Below are 9,146 nucleotides of genomic sequence, written 5' to 3' on the forward strand. Positions count from 1 at the left end.
ACCCTGTCCAACGACGGAAGTATGAACCCCGCCGGACCCTCTCCTACTACGGAGCTCCCTACCGGAGACCCAGAGGTGACTATATTATCGGCAGGACTGGAATCAAGCAGGACTCTCCCTGTTATCGGAAAGCCGGACTCACCTCTGGATGCTAACTCCGAACTCTCGAGGCTTGCGTTCATTGAGCACTGCCAGGCGGCGTTCACCATGCCCAGCTCCGCAGGTCCCCGGTCACCCGTCCAGCCTTCGCTCCTAAACGAGGCTCTGGACCTAATGCGATCGCTCGCCATGAAGGAAGTATCACCTCTGAACTACGCCCAGCCCGAACTAGGAGCTGAGAGTGGGGAATTTTGCGTCCCACCCACCATCCACTTGGTAGGCACTGTCGAGGACTTAACCGACATGCTAGACTACGCCTTCGATGACATTCAACGATGATGCCAAAGCCGACCCAGGCCAAAACCCGCCTATCACCGGGCGTTGGATGGCCACCTCTACATACGACATGTATATGGTGGATACACCCAAAAAGGACGACGGTGGCGGCATGCAAGACCCGATTGAGGACAAGCCCGTCGAAGCACCACCAAAGCGTCGACGTCAGCGGTGCCGCTCACGATCGCGTCGGGAAAAGGACAGTAACACCGACACCGGAGACAATAACACCCCAGACAACGCCGAAGACTCCGACCGCCCCGTCGAGCCTGCTCTTGAGCAAGATGAGTGGGAAGAAGGACAAGTCAACCCAGCCGAACCTATCGATCGTGAAGATTCAGAGGATAGTAACTATTTACCGGTCTCTGAGGAGGATGTTAGCCTCGGTAACGAGGATTTCATCGTACCAGAGGAACCCCTCAAACAAGACCGCTTCAAGCGGCAGCTCATTGCCACCGCGAGGAGCCTGAAAAAGAAACAAAAACAGCTTCAAGACGAACAGGATACGCTCAACGACAGATGGACCAAGGTCCTGGCCGCCGAAGAATACGGCCTCAAGCGTCTAGCAAAGAGCTATCCAAAACGAAGGCTCCTACCACAATTCAACGACGAGGCCCTTGAGCCAATACCGTCAAAATATAATCATGCTGACGAGCCGGACCGACCACCACGTGGACGGGACAAAATGGGTACCTATGCCGAACACCAGCCCGCGCCACCTCGTCGTCGAGGCATAGAGGTAGCGGCTCCGGGCTATACCTAGGACCTACGACAGGACTTGGACAATAGAGCCGACCAGACTAGATAAATCTATGGATTACGGGGATGTGCTCCAACACGAGACGACGGCCATCAAGCTTGGCGTGATAAGCATAACCAAACTCGGGCCGAACACCGACCACGGATGTCATCCGAACTCCGTCGTGACGTTGCCCGATATAGGGGCGCCGCACACCCCTTGTGTTTTACCGACGAGGTAATGCAGCACCAGTTTCCAGAAGGGTTTAAACCCATCAACATTGAACCATACGATGGAACAACAGATCCTGTTGTATGGATTGAAGATTTTCTTCTCCACATTCACATGGGCTTGCAGTGACGATCTCCATGCCATTAAATACCTCCCCCTAAAGCTAAAGGGACCAGCACGGCACTGGTTGAATAGCCTCCCAGAGAAATCCATTGGCAGCTGGGAAGACTTGAAGGATGCTTTTTGGGACAACTTCCAAGGCACTTATGTCCGGGCATCGGATGCCGATGACCTTAGTCACATAGTCCAGCAACCCGGAGAGTCAGCCCGTAAACTCTGGGCCCGTTTCTTAATTAAAAAGACCAAATCGTCGATAGTCCGGACGCCGAAGCCTTAGCGGCATTTAAACACAGCGTCTGCGATGAATGGCTCGCTGGACACCTCGGTCAGGAAAAGCTGAAAACCATGGCATCTCTTACCGCACTCATGACCCGCTTCTGCGCGGGAGAAGATAGCTGGTTAGCTCGTAGAAGCAACGGTACCAGCGACCCTGGCACCTCTGAGGCCAGAGATGGCAACGGAAGGCCACAACGTAACAAAAACAAGCGTCGGAACAACAATGAAGAAACTGAAGATACAACGGTCAACACCGGATTCAGTGGCTCTAAACCCGGTCAGCGGAAGAAGCCATTCAAAGGAAATAGGGACGGCCCATCTAATTTGGACAAAATACTCGACAGGCCTTGCCAGCTTCATGGCACCCCCGACAAGCCTGCCAACCATTCCAACAGAAAATGTTGGGTTTTTAAACAGGCCCGTAAGTTAAATACCGAACACAAGGGGATGGGGCCTCAAAGCGAGGACGATGATGAGCCCCGCCCACCGAACACAGGGGGACAGAAGAAATTTCCCCCTGAGGTGAAAACAGTGGACATGATATATGTCACACATATCCCCAAGAGGGAGCGCAAGCGCGCACTAAGGGACATCTACGCCGTAGAGCCTGTCACCCCAAAATTCAACCCATGGTCGGCATGTCCAATCACCTTCGATCGCAGGGACCACCCAACCAGTATCCGTCATGGAGGTTCGGCGGCCCTGGTACTCGACCCAATCATTGATGGATACCATCTCACTCGAGTCCTTATGGACGGCGGCAGCAGTCTTAACTTGATTTATCAAGACATTGTCCGTAAAATGGGTATTGACCCTTCAAGAATCAAGCCTAGTAACACCACCTTTAAAGGAGTAATTGAAGGAAATATGCCCTAGAGGCAATAATAAATTTATTATTTATTTCCTCATATCATGATAAATGTTTATTATTCATGCTAGAATTGTATTAACCGGAAACATAATACATGTGTGAATACATAGACAAACATAGTGTCACTAGTATGCCTCTACTTGACTAGCTCGTTGATCAAAGATGGTTAAGTTTCCTGGCCATAGACATGAGTTGTCATTTGATTAACGGGATCACATCATTAGGAGAATGATGTGATTGACTTGACCCATTTCATTAGCTTAGCACTTGATCGTTTAGTTTACTGCTATTGCTTTCTCCATGACTTATACATGTTCCTATAACTATGAGATTTTGCAACTCCCGAATACCGGAGGAACACTTTGTGTGCTACCAAACGTCACAACGTAACTGGGTAATTATAAAGGTGCTCTACAGGTGTCTCTGATGGTGTTCGTTGAGTTGGCATAGATCAAGAATAGGATTTGTCACTCCGATTGTCGGAGAGGTATCTCTGGGCCCTCTCGGTAATGCACATCACTATAAGCCTTGCAAGCAATGTGACTAATGAGTTAGTTACAGGATGATGCACTACGGAACGAGTAAAGAGACTTGCCGGTAACGAGATTGAGCTAGGTATTGAGATAACGACGATCGAATCTCGGGCAAGTAACATACCGATGACAAAGGGAACAACGTATGTTGTTATGCGGTTTGACTGATAAAGATCTTCGTAGAATATGTAGGAACCAATATGAGCATCCAGTTTCCGCTATTGGTTATTGACCGGAGAGGTGTCTCGGTCATGTCTACATAGTTCTCGAACCCGTAGGGTCCGCACACTTGACGTTCGGTGACGATCGGTATTATGAGTTTATGCTTTTTGATGTACCGAAGGTAGTTCGGAGTCCCGGATATGATCACGGGCATGATGAGGAGTCTCGAAATGGTCGAGACATAAAGATCGATATATTGGATGACTATATTTGGACATCGGAATGGTTCCGGGTGAGATCGGGAATATACCGGAGCACCGGGAGGTTACCGGAACCCCCCGGGAGGTATATGGGCCTTATTGGGCCTTAGTGGAAAAGAGGGGAAAGGAGCAAAGAGGGGGCGCCGCCCCCCCCCCCCCAAGCCCAATCCGAATTGTTCCTTCCTCCCTCCTTCCCTTTCCTTCCCTCTCCTACTCCATCTTGGAAGGGGGGAATCCTACTCCCGGTCGGAGTAGGACTCCCCTTGGGGCGCACCTAGGAGGGCCGACCCTCCCTCCTCCTCCACTCCTTTATATACGGAGGAAGGGGGCACCCCATAGGGACACAAGTTGATCATTGATCTCTCTTAGCTGTGTGCGGTGCCCCCCTCCACCATAATCCACCTCGGTCATATCGTAGTGGTGCTTAGGCGAAGCCCTGCGTCGGTAAACTTCATCATCACCGTCATCACGCCGTCGTGCTGACGAAGCTCTCCCTCGAAGCTCTACTGGATCGTGAGTTCGTGGGACATCGCCGAGCTGAACGTGTGCAGTCCGCGGAGGTGCTGTAACTTCAGTGCTGGGATCGGTCGATCGTGAAGACGTACGACTACATCAACCGCGTTGTCATAACACTTCCGCTTACGGTCTACGACGGTACGTAGACGACACTCCCCCCTCTCATTGCTATGCATCACCATGATCTTGCGTGTGTGTAGGAAATTTTTGAAATTACTACGTTCCCCGTCAGTAATACCCGGCATAGAGGCCGCTGCACGGGCTCACTAACATTGGAAGTAGTCTTCGGTTCGCCGGATAACTTCCGAAGCGAAGACTTGATCTTCGACATTGTCCCCTTTCGCAACGGTTATCACACGCTGCTCGGACGAACTGCCTTCGCTCGCTTTAATGCAGTCCCGCACTATGCGTATTTAATTCTCAAAATGCCCAGACCGCGCGGCGTTATCACAGTCAATGGAAACATGGAGCGCTCCCTCTGTACTGAGGAGCATACCGCGGCCCTTGCAGCCGAGGTACGGAGCGACCTCATTAAGCCGAACACTTCATCGGTCATCAAGACCCCGGACACTCCTAAGCGAGTCCTGCCTACTCTGCATAACGACATCTCGGTAGACCCAGAGCTGGACTAGCAGTTTCGCCTCCGCCGATCGCCCCATAAAACTGTGGCATATGTACCACGTGTGCATAATTACGCACTTAAAATACCCAGGGCAGCGATGGAGGCACACTGCGGACAAGGTCTATATTGCGGCTTGACCCTTGATACGTCTCCAACGTATCTATAATTTTTTATTGTTCCATGCTATTATATTCTCAATCTTGGATGTTTTATAATCATTTTATAGTCATTTTATATCATTTTTTGGTACTAACCTATTGACATAGTGCCAAGTGCCAGTTGCTGTTTTCTGCATGTTTTTTACATCGCAGGAAATCAATATCGAACGGAGTCCAAATGCCATGAAATTTAAAGGAGATTTTTTTATGGATCAGAAGACACGTAATGGGCCCTGGCTGTGCCTGGGGGGTGCTCCGAGGAGAGCACAACCCACCAGGGTGCACCAGGAGGCCCAGGCGCGCCCTGGTAGGTTGTGCCCACCTCGGGTGCCCCCCGGACCGCATCTTTGCTCTATTAATACCGCAATATTCCAGAAACCCTAGGGGAGTCGACGAAATATTGATCCAGCCGCCGCAGAGTCCAGAACCACCAGATCCAATCTAGACACCATCTCAGATGGGGTTCACCACCTCCATTAGTGCCTCTCCGATGATGCCTGAGTAGTTCTTTGTAGACCTTCGGGTCCGTAGTTAGAAGCTAGATGGCTTCCTCTCTCTCTCTCTCGCTGAATTCTCAATACAATGGTCTCTTGGATATCCATATAATGTAACTCTTTTGAGGTATGTTTGTTGGGATCCGATGAACTTTGAGTTTATGATCAGTTATATCTTTTTATATCCATGAAAGTATTTGAGTTGCTTTGATCTCTTTTATGCATGATTGCTTATAGCCTCATATTTCTACTCTAATATTTGGGTTTTGTTTGGCCAACTTGATCTATTTATCTTGCAATGGGAAGAGGTGCTTTGTAGTGGGTTCGATCTTACGGTGCTTGATCCCAGTGACAGAAGGGGAACCGACGCGTATGTATCGTTGCTACTAAGGATAAAACGATGGGGTCTATCTCTACATAGATAGATCTTGTGTACATCATGTCATCATTCTTATTGCATTACTCCATTTTTCCATGAACTTAATACACTAGATGCATGCTGGATAGCGGTCGATGTGTGGAGTAATAGTAGTAGATGCAGGCAGGAGTCGGTCTACTAATCTTGGACGTGATGCCTATATAATGATCATTGCCTGGATATCGTCATGATTATTTGAAGTTCTATCAATTGCCCAACAGTAATTTGTTCACCCACCGTTTGCTATTTTTCTCGAGAGAAGCCACTAGTGAAACCTACGGCCCCCGGGTCTCTTTCTCATATATTTGCCTTTGCGATCAACTTTTCCTTTGCATTTATTTTCAGATCTATTAAACTAAAAATACAAAAATACCTTGCTGCAATTTATTCTTATTTATTTTGTTTGGCGTTCGATCTATCAATCTACTACAATTTCCTCACGTCAGTTTGCCCATCTTGGGGCGCCGCTACCCGAAAGGGATTGACAACCCCTTTTACACGTCGGGTTGCAAGGATTTCTTATCTATGTGCAGGGGTTGTTTACGTTGTGTTGCTTGGTTCTCCTACTGGTTCGACAACCTTGGTTTCTTCACTTAGGGAAATACCTACCATCGCTGTGCTGCATCATCCCTTCCTCTTTGGGGAAATACCGATGTAGTCCTAGCCGACATCAAAAGGAATTCCTGGCGCCGTTGCCGGGGAGGATCTTCAACATATAGCAGGTTCCTAATCACAAATCTCATCTCCTTGCAATTTATATTATTTGGCATTTGCCTCTCGTTTTCCTCTCCCCCACTTCACAAAAAAAATTCCATTTTATTCGCCCTCTTTTTCGTTCGCCGTTTTTCTCGTCAGATCTCATGTTTGCTTGTGTTGCCATGTGCCTTCTATTTGCTTGCATCTTCGCTTGCTAAAAATATATTGATATGGATCCTCATCCACTTTCTAATCTTTTCAAGAGATCCGATTATCATGAACCAATTGCTAGTGAATTGAGTTCACTAGATTATCTTTATGAAGTTTTGCTTGAGATTTATGAATCTAAAAATTGTGATGAAGTGTTGAAAGAAGAAATTTATGAAGTGATTCATGATAGCTCCTTGAATGAAAATCATGATTGCAATGATTTTACTATAAATTCTATTAATGTCAATTGTGCTAATAATATGCAAAACCCCAAGCTTGGGGATGCTAACTTTTCTATGTTCACTACTTGTTGTAATGATCATGATTGGGGTGATTCTTCTTGTGATCTTGAAAATTATTTAATCCCCATGATGAATATGAGATTGATAATAATGTTTGCAATAATACTGAAAGTGGGTTTGGAAGAGTGTCAACTTTAGACCCCACATATTTGGAGAATGTTCAATCTTATAATTTTTTTATAAAAGTGGGCTTGGAGAGGTCATGACTTTATTTGATGATAATCCCACTATTTTGGAAAAGTGTCAACTTTGCATGCATTTGGATCATGAAGAAATATTTTATGTGATGGTTATATTGTTGAATTTGATTATGATCCCACATGGAATTATTATGATAGAGGAAAATATGGTTGTAGAAATTTTCATGTTACTAAATTACCTCTCGTTATGTTGAGATTGTCAATGTTTTATTCCTCTCCTTTGCATATGTTAGATATGTCTTGTTTTGACAATTTGTTTGACTATAAAATTCCTATGCATAGGAAGTATGTTAGACTTAAATGTGTTTGTCACATGTTTTATGATGCTCTCTTTGCGTTTCAATTATTATCGGCATAAAACTATAGCGCTTGTTGGGAGGCAACCCAATGAATAAAATTTATTTTTGCTTTTTTCTTTCTGTTATTGTGTGTTTGCAAAATTATTGTACTGTTATGATTGTGTTTTTTGTGTTTAAATTAGTGTCTGTGCCAACTAAAGCCTTTAGGACCTTCTTGGGTGATAGTTGTTTGATCTTGCTGAAAAAAACAGAAACTTATGCACTCACGGAAATAATTTTCATAAATCACAGAAATGTGCTTTTGCCCTTATTCTTTTTGCAGAAGACTATATACAAATTGATCAGGTCGTCCTAATTTTTCAGATTTTTTGGATTTTCAGAAGTACTCATTTCAGATTGCTACAGACTGTTCTGTTTTTGACAGATTCTGTTTTCTTTGCGTTGTGTGCTTGTTTTGATGGCTCTATGGTTTTCTTTGATGAGTTTTTGCCATAGAAAAGTTGGAATACAGTACTTATAGTAGTAGTTTGCTTTATTATACTAACGGATCTCACGAAGGTTTTGTTGAGTTTTGTGTGATTGAAGTTTTCAAGTTTTGGGTTATCTTATGATGGATGAAGGAAGGATAGAAGAGCCTAAGCTTGGGGATGCCCTGGCATCCCAAGATATTATCCAAAAATGAGCAACCAACTAAGCTTGGGGATGCCCCCGAGTGGCATCCCCTCTTTCTTCTAAGGACCAACGGTATTTTACTCGAAGCTATATTTTTATTCGTCACATACTATGTGTTTTGCTTGGAGCGTCTTGTATGATATGAGTCTTTGCTTGTTTTATTTTATGTTTTAAGTCTTGATCCCTTGCTGGACACACCTATTTGAGAGAGCCAAAATTATGTCATGACTTGTTAGAATTGCTCTCTATGCTTCACTTAAATTTTTATGAGCTATGGACTTGCTCTAGTGCTTCACTTATGCCTTTTTGAGCACGGCGTGCTTTAGTATTTTTGAAGAAATGCTCTCTTGCTTCACTTAAATTTATTTGAGAGTTAGCAAAATTTTCAAGAAATTCTCTCTTGCTTCACATAAATTATTTTGAGAGAAAGAAAAAAATTATGCTCATGATCTTCACTTATATTTGTTTGAGCTTATGAAAAGCAACACATGAAAATTAGTCCCAAAGTGATAGATATCAAGAAGGATATAATAAAAACTTTCATGAAGATCATTGGACAAAATAAACTTGATTCTTAGTAATAGTTTTAAGATATGATGATGTGATATGTGAGTTATGTTGATGAGTAATTATGCTTTAGTAAGAATGTTGGTGTTAAGGTTTGTGATTCCCTATGCAAGCACGAAAGTATAGTCATGCAATGAAATTATATCCTACTTGTGGTGCATTATTCAGTGTTAATTATGCTTAATGCTTGCTTATGAGATTATGCGTTTCTTGGTTGGTCGCTTCTCAACCTTTTGCTAGCCTTCATTTTGCACTAAGTATGATCTCTACTGGTGCATCCAAAATCCTCTAAACCAGTTTTGCCACATGAGTCCACTATATCTACCTATATGAAGTATTCTTTTGCCGAAGCAAATTTGCATGTG

This window comes from Triticum aestivum, chromosome 6D, assembly GCF_018294505.1.
Source record: "Triticum aestivum cultivar Chinese Spring chromosome 6D, IWGSC CS RefSeq v2.1, whole genome shotgun sequence".
Lineage (NCBI taxonomy): Eukaryota > Viridiplantae > Streptophyta > Magnoliopsida > Poales > Poaceae > Triticum > Triticum aestivum.